The 13,876-nt window shown below is 39.6% G+C and overlaps 1 protein-coding gene across 2 annotated transcripts in view; it reads right to left on the bottom strand.

Annotated features, from left to right (window-relative positions):
• The window catches only part of LOC115232584 (serine/threonine-protein kinase 19-like), a 92,192-nt gene extending 78,771 nt beyond the window's left edge, over window positions 1-13,421 (bottom strand). Inside the window, exon 1 of one of the 2 annotated variants that reach the window (XM_029802549.2) lies at window positions 13,205-13,421. The gene's annotated coding sequence lies outside the window, so the exon portion shown is untranslated. Of the gene's footprint in view, window positions 1-12,272; window positions 12,412-13,204 lie in introns of those variants that run through there. The other variant, XM_036500177.1, reaches the window with a different exon arrangement.
• Window positions 13,422-13,876: the final 455 nt, after the last annotated feature.

Below are 13,876 nucleotides of genomic sequence, written 5' to 3'. Positions count from 1 at the left end.
AGAACATTAAAAGCACATCCAAGCGCGATTGTTGCCAGGGCCATGGATTGGCTCCCGTGCCGATGACATTTGAAAAGTACCATTTGAGCATGATCATTGCCAGCGTTGCCTTACAGGCACATGTGCCAGTGGCATGTGAAAAACAACATTCCAGTGTGATTGTTGCCAGCGTTGATGGACTGGCTCCTCTGCAGGTAGCACGTCAAAACACCTTTTGAACATGAACGTGGTCATTTCCAGAACTGCCTGACTAGCCCTCATGCTGGTGGCACGTAAAAAGCACCCACTATACTCTCGGAGTGATTGGTGTTAGGAAGGGCATCCAGCTGTAGAAAGTTGCCAGACCAGATTGAGCCTTGTGCAGCCCCTGGCTCACCAGTCTTCAGTCAAACTGTCCAACCAATGCCAGCTGGGAAAATGGACATTAAATGATGATGATGATACATGTGTGTGTGTGCGTATATATACACACACACAAGATGTATATGTGTGTATATATGTATATATACAGAGATGTACATATATATATATATATAATTTGAATATAGGATAAAATCTTTATAAGAATTTATCAAGTAGATAGCGTGAAAACCCTCATAAGGGAAAATTTATTAATTATTCCCTATAAATATATTTATTTATATAAAGGGCATTACTATACATAAATGCCTCATGCTAGGAGGGACTCTTAAAGTCAGAACTACTACAATAACCACATTGTTCCTCGCGTTCGGTACAATGTGGTTATTATAGTAGTTATGACTTTAAGAGTCCCTCCTAGCGTGAGGCATTTATGTATAGTAATGCCCTTAATATAAATAATATATAATATATATATATATATATAATATATATATATATATATATATATATATATTATATATATATATATATATATATAGAGAGAGAGAGAGGAGAGAGAGAGAGAGATACATATATGTATATATATGGACATACACATTATTTACATACATATATATATATATATATATACACACACACACACACACAACTATACATATATAAATAAGTTTATCCCACCTCCTTATCTTTGTGTAGGTATACCCACTCACAGATCAATACGAATGTACATCTTTGTTCCTTTCTATCTCTTTATCTCTTCACAACATATATACAGTAGGAAATGACAGAGAATCATGCTAAAGATGTTTTGAAACTGGAGGACCACAGAACTGAAATTATGTTTAAGAGGCTGGCAAATATCGGGAGACAATCCAAATAATATAATAATGGCAGTATTACTGAGCAATGGCTACACAAGGATTACTGCTCAGATAGAGTGGAAGAAACAAGAATTCACCCATTCCTATGCTCTCATCAGACCTCACATTAGGATCTATGGCTCCTCTTTGAACACAAATAGAAAAAAGATGACAAGGACGGAGACACTGATGTGACAAATATTTCCCTGGTTCTACTAACTCACAAGGGAACACAAATGAAACCATGAGTGAAGGACCTGCCAAGGAAAGAGACACCAGCACAAATGGCCTAACCACCACCAATATGAACAACTAAAGAGATGAAAGGGCTATAAAAAGACAAAAGGAAAAATGAATGAAAACAGGACAACAAAAGCTTCTGATGAAGATACAAATGAAAAAGAAAAAACTCCCAAATAGAGCAACCAAAGAAAGAAATAAGTTAGACAGCCCATAACCAAAAGTACAAATAGTTAAAAAGAAAATAAACACTGAGACAAAAGATACCCTGAACAATAGAAATGGGACCAGCAAATAGACTCCCAAAGGAGAAAAAGTTGCACATTACCTGTATCAAATGAAAATATGCTGTTGTAGTGCACACTACTTCCAAGAGCTGGCCCTATCCAAATGTCATCATAAAGGCTGAAGCTGAGCAACAATCTTTTTTTATGCATAGTTCAAAAGACTGTACAGCAACTGACCTGGCTACATCAGTTTCAGGGTTAGAGCCATCTCCACCATCATACAAGACTGCCACAGCCAATGGATCAAAGACGCACTGATGTTAGTCTTGGATCATAATATGATGGAGCTGACCATGTATGGAGCAAAGGAACTTGCCTACATGCAGCCAATGAAAAGCACCTGAAATCTATCCAATCTGAACTTCCAAAGACCAGACTGGAAATCAGTTGAAAAAGAGATCAACAGAGGATTGAATTCAATGTCTCTCTACACCTGATATCGATATGAAATTCAAAGAATTCATGTATATAATGCAAGCCATATGCTACAAGATTATATCAGAAAGAAAGGCCACTGCACAAAAAGACTGCAACAGAGAACTCAATGGTGGTGAAAAATCTCATCTAGAAACAATACTGCCAGAGACTGAGAAAAATCAGAAACATTCTCACAAAAAAGAAAGAGCAAAGAAGCCAAAGTATTAGAAAATATAAAATCAAACCCTAAAGCCTTCTTTAAGTATGCCAAAGAAATTACCTATTTCTTTATTACCCACAAGGGGCTAAACACAGAGGGGACAAACAAGGACAGACATAGGTATTAAGTCGATTACATCGACCCCAGTGCGTAACTGGTACTTAATTTATCGACCCCGAAAGGATGAAAGGCAAAGTCAACCTCGGCGGAATTTGAACTAGTGTGATAGAGGGTAGGGCAACTCTTCCAAAAAGTTGGCAGTAACAACTGATTACATCAATATCAGAGAAAAGGATGTAATGATGTAGATGCAAACTCAGCTGCTGGCCTCAATGGATTCCCAGCAATCCTTCTCAAATCATGCAAATGAGCCCTTGCAAAACCACTGCAGCTTCTTTTTCAGAGTTTCCTAGCAAGTGGAGGGAATGATATACCCTATTCATAAAGGAGGAAGTAGAGCAGATGCTAAAAATTACAGCCTTATCTCTCTGACCTCAAAGTCATGGAACGAATAGTCCACAGAAAACTAATTGCATTCTTTGAAGAGAATAGCTTCATGACTGACACCCAGCACAGTTTTTGATCAGGTAGAACCTGCCACATAACTTGTAAGAAAAAGAGAAGCTATACAATAAGTCATTTTCACTACTGCTACTGATGTGTATTTATGTGAATAAATATATATCAATATCTATCTATCAACCTCTATATATATATATATAAAAACACACACATGATCAAAACTTCTGGGGATTTACTGTGCATGGGAAGACCATGCCAAGTTCAGTAAAATCATGACCAACTATACATGCAGGCAAGTCCTTTATGGACATTATCCCTTCACACACATAATTCGGTCTTCCATCAGCTCTGTATTACTTAAGCACCCATGTTAATACCATGTAAAAAGCACACATGCTGGTGTCACGTAAAAAACACCTGTGCTGGTGTCACATACGAAGCATTTGAGCTGGTTCCATGTGTGAAGAACCCTTGCTGGTGTCACGTGTTATGCACCCATGCTGGTGTCATGTATGAAGCACCCATGCTGGTGCCACATGATGTGGCCATGCTAGTGTCATGTATGAGGCACCCATGCTGGTGCCATGTATGAAGTACCCGTGCTGGTGTCACATGATGCATCCGTGCTGGTTCCACATATAATGCACCTGTGTCGGTGCCATGTATCAAGCACCCATACAGGTGCAATGTATGAAGCACTCATATAGGTGCCACAAATAAAGGCTCCGATTCAAGTGCCACATATAAATCACCCATTCAAGTGCCATGTATAAAACATCCATTCAGGTGTTACATATGAAGCACCCATTCAGGTTCCACGTATAAAGCACCCTTTCAGGTGCCATGTATGAAGCATCCATTCAGGTGCCACGTATGAAGCACCCATACAGGTGCCATGTCTGATGTACCCAGTACACTCTGTAGAGTGGTCGGTGTTAGGAAGGGCATCCAGCCAGAGAAACCATGTCAAAACAGACAATTAAAGCCTGGTGCAGCTTTTTGGCTTCCCAGCTCCTGTCAAACCATCCAACTCATGCTAGCATGAAAAAAAGAACAGACATTAAATGATGATTATTATATATATTTACTATTCTTTATCAAGAATAGTATTGGACAATCCAATGATGGCTTAGCTAGCCAGAACCTTGAAGTTGCTGTCAATACTATTCTTTTAAAAAATAAATTTGTACTCTACAAAAGTAGTGAGTAATCCTTCAATTCAAAGTAAAATTATTTTGAATTTGAAAGCAAACAGACATATATATATATAAATATATATATACACACACACAATCCAACATAAATTAGTAGTCAGTTGCTTCAGAATTAGAGAACTAGAGCTAGAAGGACTTGGAGAAACAAAACAGTCTGGAAAAGGAGGTTATGGAACAGAAATTTAGAGATGAGAGGTGGTATCAAAAAGTTCCTGGACTAGTTCTGTACATGCAGCCAACAGATGGCTGCATGGTTGTGTGTGCGGTGAGAGCTAGCAGTGATCTTCATGAGACAGTCTGCTGAGTGACATCACTGTGTCTACTTCACAAGTTATAAAATTTGTGATCACTTCTAAGCTGTAGTCTGCAATTTTATCATGCAAAGGCTGGAACAAAGAGCCAATGTGAAATTTTGCATTAAACTTGGAAAGTCTGCTACAGAGTCATTGAGCATGCTTTGGCAAGCTGACAGTGATGAGGCAATGGGCTGTATGCAAGGTTTTGAGTGGCACAGGTACTTCAAAAGCAGAATAATGTCTCTGGGTGATTACAAGCAATCTGGAAGACCTGCCATGAGTGTCAGCCCTTGTGCAGCAGGATCATTGGAGGACTATCAACAACATTGCTGATGCTGTTGGTCTGTCATATGGGTCTGTGCAGGCAATCCTATTGTCTAAATTGAACATGCAGTGTATCTGCCAAGTCTATCCCCTGTCTGCTCATCACTGAGCAGAAAGAATACCACATTGATGTCTGTCAAGATTTCCATCAGTGTACCACTGATGACCCAGCCTTTATGTTGAGGATCATCACTGGTGATGAGAGTTGGGTTTGTGGGTACGACCCCGAGATGAAGCAGCAGTAATCACAGTGAAAGAGGCTTTTATCTCCACAACCAAAGAAGGCATGTGCTCATCATTGTTTCTGACATCCATAGTATTGTGCATCAAGAATACATCCCTCAGGGCCAAACCACCAATCAAGAGTTCTACTGCAATGTTTTGAAGCATTTGAGGAAGGGCACTTGGTGAAAGTGACTGAATCTGTGAAGCACAAAGAATTGGATTTTTTATGACAACAATGCACCATCACTGAACTCTCCTCACTTAGGAGTTTCTCATCAAAAACATAGTATCGCTTCTGCACCTGCCCTATTCACCAGATTTAGCACCTGTGGACTTCCATCTCTTCCCCAAGATGAAAATGCAGCTCAAACGTCGCAGATGTCAAAATCCAGAGCAAATTGCAGAAGGTCCTCAACTTGCTTGCAGAAAACGACTTTCAGGCCAGATTCCAAAAGTGGCAGAAATGCTGGGACTGCTGTATTACTGCGCAAGGTGACTATTTCGAAGGAAATTATGTTAAAACTTAGATAACCAATTTATAAACATAACTAGTCTGGGAACTTTTTGACGTATTCTCCAGACAAGAAGTTGGAGACATATAGCTTAGAGGATAACCTGCTGAGGGCTGGTGCCAGCCAGATGGAGGGTAACAATGGTTACCATCGGAAACAAGGAGATAGACAGTGCAATAAAAGCAGAGAGACAAGCCTGGAAATACTGGGAAAATGATGGTATCAGAGAAGGGAAGCTAGGTGACAGTTTTGCAGTGAAGGGAGCAGAAAGTAGATTTGCTAATGTTTTACAGCATGAAGATCAGAGGCAAGAGATTTTCTGGATTACAAAGCAGTGTGCCGTCTGACTGGCACTCGTGTCGGTGGTACGTAAAAAGCACCATTTGAATGTGGCCAGTGATATGTAAAAGGTACCTTTCAAGCATGGCCCATGGAACATAAAAAGCACCATTTGAGTGTGGTCAATGCCAGTGTTGCCTGACTGGCTCCCATGCTAGTGACACATAAAAAGCACCATTCAAGCGAGGTCATTGTCAGTGCCACCTGATTGGCCCCTGTGCTGGTGACACGTAAAATGCACCCACTACACTCTCAGAATGGTAGGTATTAAGAAGGGCATCCAGTTGTAGAAACCTTACCAAAACAGACTGGAGCCTGGTGCAGCCTCCTGGCTTGCTAGTCCTCAGTCAAACTGTCCAACCCATGACAGCACGGAAAGCGAACATTAAACGATGATGAGAATAAAGATGTTATGGGTGAGAAATGTATGTGAATGGATAATGGTATGCTTGCACTTAGTGATTCTAAGGAAGAGGCAATGGAAATGCTATTATGAAAAGGTAGCTAAATATGAAGAATGCATGGGAGTTGGAGAGTCTTCCAAATATGGTCCCAACTGAGAGGCCATCCATCAGTATGATAGATAAAGCAATTAAGGATATGAAGATATGGGAAAGTTCCTGGATCATCAGCTATCATTGTTGAGATGTTTAAAATATCTAAAGTAGGATACAGTCTGTTCACCTGTATATTCAAACAGGTGGTACAGGAAGGTGTTACACTGAATAACTGGTGTAACAGCTTTAAAGTCAGCTGCTACATGGGTAAAAAGAGTTGCTTTAGACAGAAACAATTACAGAGATATCAAACTGCTGGAGCAGGTCATGAAAATTAGAGAGAGAGTTATACCCCAATTGATTAGGAATAAAATTAGACCAGATGAGATGCAGTTTGGTTTTGTGCCAGGGAGAAGTACTACAGATGCCATCTTCATAGTGAGACAGTTGCTGAAATATAGAGCTAAATGTAAATCAATGTATTTGGCATTTGTTAACCTGGAGAAAGCCTTTGGCAGAGTCCCTTGCTCTGTTATCTGGTGGTCTCTAAAGAAGTTAGAAGACAAATGGCTTGTTAGAGCTGTACAAGCCATGTACTACTGTCAGTGGGGTGAGAGTCAGCCATGTGTACAGTGATAAATTTAGTATACAAGTAGGGGTTCATCAGAGCTCAGTTCTCAGTTCACTCTTATTCATTATAGTCCTCCAGGCCATAACAGAGAAATTTAAAACTGGTTATCCACGGGGACTACTATACACTGATGACCTTGCTCTTATAGCAGAACTAGAAACGAAATTCCAGGTATGGAAGCAAAAACCTGGAATCAAAGGGCCTTAAAGTTAACCTAGTGAAAACCAAAGTTGTTGTGAGCAAGAAAGCAGATAGGATTCTCTTTCTGTCAAGTAAATGGTCCTGCTCAATATGCAGGAAAGGTGTTGGAAGGAATTCCATTCATTGCACCCAGTCCTTGTACCTTGAAGGTATATCTGGGCACACCACCACCATCTCTTGCTCTCACCCTGACTGGAGTAACCATGTATCTCCTCTACACTTGTTTCTGTCCCTCTATCATAGATTAATCTTTCATCAACTAGCACAAAGCCACCTCCCTCAATACCAATTCCCCTCTCATCATCATCGTTTAGCGTCCGCTTTCCATGCTAGCATGGGTTGGACGGTTCAACTGGGGTCTGGGAAGCCAGAAGGCTGCACCAGGCCCAGTCTGAATCTGGCAATGTTTCTACAGCTGGATGCCCTTCCTAACGCCAACCACTCCATGAGTGTAGTGGGTGCTTTTTATGTGCCAGATGAGTCTCTCAAACGGCCACGATCGGATGGTGCTTTTTATGTGCCACCAGCACGGGAGCCAGGCAGGGCGGGCAACGGCCACGAACGGATGGTGCTTTTTATGTGCCACCGGCACGAGGCCAGTCAGGGTGGTGCTGGCAATGGCCACGAACGGATGGTTCTCTCACGTGCCACCGGCACTGGTATCTCAGCTGAAATTTCCATTGATCGATTTCGATTCTGATTCTCACTTGCCTCAACAGGTCTTCACAAGTAGAGATTTGTGTCCCAAGAAGGGAAGGTATGCATAAGTGGACTGGCTACATCCCGTGTAGAAGGCCACGGGTTATGGTCTCACTTGTCCTGCCGGGTCTTCTCACGCACAGCATACTTCCAGAGGTCTCGGTCTCTAGTCATTTCCTCAATGAGACCTAAAGTTCGAAGGTCGTGCTTCACCACCTCGTCCCAGGTTTTCCTGGGTCTGCCTCTTCCACAGGTTCCCTCAACCGCTAGAGTGTGGCACTTTTTCACACAACTATCTTCATCCATTACCACATGACCATACCAGCGCAAACGTCTTTCTTGCACACCACATCTGATGCTTCTTAGGTCCAGCTTTTCTCTCAAGGTACTTACACTCTGTCGAGTATGGACACTGACATTACACATCCATCGGAGCATACTGGCTTCATTCCTTGTGAGCTTACGCATATCTTCAGCAGTCATGGCCCATGTTTCACTGCCATGTAGCATGGCTGTTCGTACACACGCGTCATACAGTCTGCCTTTTGCTCTGAGCGAGAGGCCTTTTGTCACCAGCAGAGGTAAGAGCTCTCTGAACTTTGCCCAAGCTATTCTTACTCTAGCAGTTACACTTTCAGCACACCCACCCCCGCTACTGACTTGGTCACCTAGGTAACAGAAGCTATCAACTATTTCTAGTTTTTCTCCCTGGAAAATGACAGAAGTTGGTCTCAGAGCATTTCCAGTGTTTATTGTTCCTGAGCATCTGCCACATACAAAAACTATCTTCCCAGTTAGCCTTCCTTTGACATTGCTGCACCTCTTATGTGTCCATAGCTTACACTTGGTGCATCTTATAGAGTTTCTACCTACACCTTTTCTCCAGATCGAGCAGGGCCATCTATCTGAAGGCGTTTGTGATTTGTCTACCTTCCTACTTATTAGGACTTTGGTTTTAGCTAGATTGACTCTAGGGCCCTTCGATTCTAATCCTTGCTTCCACACCTGAAACTTCTCCTCCAGTTCTGATAGTGACTCAGCTATTAGAGCAATGTCATCAGCATAGAGGAGCTCCCAAGGGCATCCTGTCTTGAATTCCTCCGTTATTGCCTGGAGGACTATGATAAATAGGAGGGGGCTGAGGACTGAGCCTTGGTGGACCCCTACCCGGAATTCTTCACTGTACTCGTTGCCAACCCTCACCTTACTGTTGAGGATATTTGTTTTGTAAGTTACTTGGTAACTTTGTTGGTGCTGGTGCCATATAGAAGGCACTAGGAAGGGAATCCAACCATAGAAACCATGCCAAAGCAGACAACAGAGTTGGTCCAGTCCTCTGGCATGTCAGCTGCTGTCAAATCATCCAACTCATGCCAGCATGGATGGAGAGCATTAAATGATGATGATAGATTATATGTATTTTGAATGACTCTCCTGAAGATAATGTACGAGTGTTCAGCTTCTGCCAAATGACCTGCACAAAGGATTTATGGCGATCAAATGTATGTACTGTACATTAGCTCACTCTTTCCATCAAATCAACATTGCTTGAACAGGTGCACAGTGTACCATGTGTCGGGTATCAAAGTGATCATAGAGCAATGAAGTATTTTGTTCAAGAACATAACACATCACCTGGTCTACAAATTGAAACCATGATCTCATGATCATGAGTGCAACACCCTAACCACTAGGACATGTGCTTTCACATATACACACACACACTAGTGCTATGACAAAAGTCAAGTAGTTTGTATTAAGAAGGGCATCCAGCCAAAGCAGACCTTAAAGCACAATATAAATCTTGGACCAGCATGTTCCTGTTAAACTGCCCAACCTAAGCCAGTACAGAAGATGGATAGGTGGTCATGATTTGAATCAGTCTTTATTTCAAATTATTGTCCTCCCAGACAAGTTGGGGATGTCACACTTGTACACTTTTTGATATAGTTTCTATGGCTGGATGCCCTTCCTTAACACCAACCACTTTACCAGTTGTACTTTATCACAGCACCAGTGTTAGATTGTCATGTTCTCAACAACACTAAACATTCCTCTCAACACCATTTGTTTCTCAGTTATTTTACAAACAATGAAGTTTATTGTGTCATCAACACTACAGATGTTGCCTTGTTCCCCTGTATTTTACATATTCTTTATTCATCCAATATTTCTTGTCAATGTATTTCATAAAAACAATAAGAAGCTATCTATCTACAATTATTAACTAGAAGCAGTTTAGCTCTCCTGCCTGAGAAGTGGTGGCAAACACATGTCTGCTACACATGTGTAAACCTAATTTCCCTCCTATATTATCAATTACGCTTATGCACTATTTGTTCAACAGTATAAACCAGTTACTTGGTAGCTAAATGCATTCCTCATTTTATTCATTACTTAATTCCTAATTTCAATGTATATTCTGCCTAGTAACCATTACTGACACTGGTTGACTTTGGTCCATGCAATTAGGGCAGTGCTCTTTTCGTAAACTGCTAGATTTTTCAAAATATCTTAGATGGTATCCAACTTCTTATCATATAGATGGAGAAGGGTGTTCCAAGTTTGCCAGGCAACCCTCACTGAGAAGTAGATGTGCAAAAAAAGTTCTCTTGGGGAAGGGAACGTTAGTCTAAGGTAGGTGATCAGCAGAAACTTTAAATTAAAAACTAAAATAGTTCAGCAAGGGTACTTCAATGTTTAAACAATCCATATAAAGTGAGTGTTAGAATAAATTGTATCCAAACCATGCAGTTGGTAACAGGAAGGCAAACTTGGAACACCCTTCTCCATCTATATGATAAGAAGTTGGATACCATCTAAGATATTTTGAAAAATCTAGCAGTTTACGAAAAGAGCACTGCCCTAATTGCATGGACCAAAGTCAACCAGTGTCAGTAATGGTTACTAGGCAGAATATACATTGAAATTAGGAATTAAGTAATGAATAAAATGAGGAATGCATTTAGCTAACAATTATGACAGTCACAAGATTTAATACTTTGAGTTGCAGTGGTTGTTTAGTCCCACATCAACCCTCTGATCAAAAATGTTCCAACCATGACTATCCTGTCTTTTTATGGTATCAGCAAATACATTATTAGTTGCTATTTGTATCAGATAGAACAACTCCATAATGGCTTTCTCAGTGTCTCATTTATTTGAGCTGTAGAGCAATGAAGTGTAAGTTTTGTTTATGTATACTCAGTATGAAGTACATTCATCAGTGACAAACTCAGAGAGGAGATAGCTAAAACAATAAACTGGAGGCTTTTAACAGTGCATAGCTAACTATTTAGTTTCAAATACAAAGTTCAAATCCAGCAACCAGCAAAGATTAAATTTGTTTTAAATTTCTTCATTACACAAAAAAGGTAGGTATTGTTGTAGTCAGAAATAACAATGACAATAATTAGTTTATTAGACAGAATTGATAGTATCTGTTGAGTTGGGAATTTAGTGTTAGATGTGGGTATAATTAAAATACAGTTGCTCTTTTAGAGTTAGAAAGATCTGAGAGAAATTTAAAGCATTTGTGTGTGTGTGCGTGCGCAAAAGATAAACCGTATGAAGCATACATAAAATGTTGCAGGTTTGAGAGTTATGGGCATTGAATATGCAGTGAGCATGGTCCATTAAAAGCATAACAGTAATCTGCATGAAGGCTAGAACACAAGTGGTCTGGTATTAAGAGTAGCAGCTAATGTACATTAAGAAAGCTCTTGTATGGACACATGATGAGAATGGACAATGAACACTGGATGAAAAAGTACAGTGGTTTGTGAGAGAAAAACATGGAAAGGGGTTTTTTGTCTGATCTCTGGATACAGGAGGACAGAGATGAAACAACAAAAAAATCAAGATGAATAGTGGTGTATGGTAGACACACCCAACTGGTGGGGCAGCCTAAAATAACAAAAACACACATATGTACACATTGTATGTGTGTGTGTATTGGATGTATACATAAAGTTGCTGTTTAGCTCCAGGTTAATTCTAATTGAGCAGATCTTGGGTGAAAAGCATTCCAGGACCATCCCCTATTCTTAAAGGTTTCTCAGACCACATTATCTAATGCAGCCTTTTATTAATTTTAAAGAAAGTGGACTGTCGTTCGAGGGAGATTTGGTTGTTATTTCTAACAGCTTAAGCCAACACATACAGGTTCCCTAATCCTGACTAATAATGGCACGGACACTTGATTAAAAATAGTCTCTGAAATGTGTACACACACACACACACATATGTATATATATATATATATATATGTTTATTTGGGAATAGTATACGTTTATATATATATATATAAACGTATACTATTCCCAAATAAACACGTATACACACATATACTGCATTCACATGTATCACATTCTTAATAGCCATACAAAGATATATAACATAACAGACACATATATTATCACTTACTGAAAGCACTGTAGAAGTAACTTCAGGCCCTAGCAGGTGCCTTCAAGCAATGGGCCACGGATAGTTTGGAGGTACGTCGCAAAGTTTGCAAGCGATTCGAAATCTGAACACACATATATATAGGCCAGCAGTGTTTGGGGTCTGAAGATATGAGCGAAAACCCCAGGCTAACCCCATAAACCGGCCTACCTCACTATAATATTAACTGCTTTACATCTTAGAGTGTGCTTCTCCGAATTTATGTATTTTTACAAATGATCCTATATATATATACATATATATATATATATATATAAGGAAGAACGTAAAAGTACAGTCCTGTCGTCTGTGTATGTATTCCGCTGTATCAAAGTACAATGTGTCACCACATCAGAGTTTGAAATCATTTTTTAAAAACCAACAGGATTTTTTAAATGCAATTTTTAAATGCCGTAATGCATTCGGCCCTCGTTCAGTGGACCAGGATTGGTAAGATTTGAAACTGTAAAACCGATAATTCTGCAGAAAATTAGTCAAAAACTGTAAGGCCCCAAGTAACTAGTACAGCATTTTCAGCGAATGAATTCCTCTTGTAAAGCCAGATATACTTTATACATACACAAGATGACAACGTACAAACACATATATTCCCATATATAGCAAACCAACAACGAATACCAAAATATACATATATAAATATATGTACATACAAACATATATATAGTATATGTACGTGTATACATGTGTGTGTATATATATATATATACACACATGTGTATATACACGTACACACGGTTGATGTAGAAAGTGTACAGCATCCTACGTGCAAATGAAAACGTTAAACAAAGAAACAAACAAAAACAATAACGAGTCTCGACAGTTTCATGCACCACAACAACGACGGTAATTATTTGTAAGAATAAAAGTTTTAAAGAAATTCTGTCGGTTTTCACCTGAGATTCTGGGGTTGGTGATCGTTATCCAGTGGAGGCAGCCATGTTAGGCCGTGCCGGTCATAAGAAACATTGATTTCTGATTGGTTGAAAAATGATCTTCGCCTCAAATAATAAATAAATAAATAAATAAGACAGTAATAAAATAATAACTGCAAACACTACAAAAAACAAAACTGAGTCGCCGGCTGGAATTAGCGCACAATCTAGTGACGTCACTAGTTTATCTGTGCTGGAGTATAAAGCTGAGAACTTTCTTCAACGATTCGTAGCTGAGGAATATTTTATTATAAACTTACGAAATCAGACGTGTAAAATTTAATTTGTGTTATCATTTTTTCCTCCCCAGTAAATTCTAATCTTTCTCCCCTCTGGAATTATTTTTTAGTTGTAGTAAACGAGTTGTTTCTTTCATCTTGACTTTAATATAAAAGCAAACACGAAATAATTTGTTTATTGTTTTAGACACAACAGGGTTTAAGGGAGGCATATTTCACGTTGGCTATAAATGTATTTTAGAAAGTAATTAGCTTTTCAACATGTCACTATTTCTAGAAATTTACTTCTGTATCTCCGAATTCAAATCCTGCCAATGCTGACTGCTTGCCGGTAGTTCAACTTGATATAATAAAATAAGTACTAGTTATATCAAACGAAGGCGCATCGAAATAG

Source organism: Octopus sinensis, linkage group LG2 (assembly GCF_006345805.1).
Source record: "Octopus sinensis linkage group LG2, ASM634580v1, whole genome shotgun sequence".
In the NCBI taxonomy this organism is placed as follows: domain Eukaryota; kingdom Metazoa; phylum Mollusca; class Cephalopoda; order Octopoda; family Octopodidae; genus Octopus; species Octopus sinensis.
The sequence above is the reverse complement of the archived record's forward strand: the minus strand, read 5'-3'. Positions and strand labels throughout refer to the sequence as shown.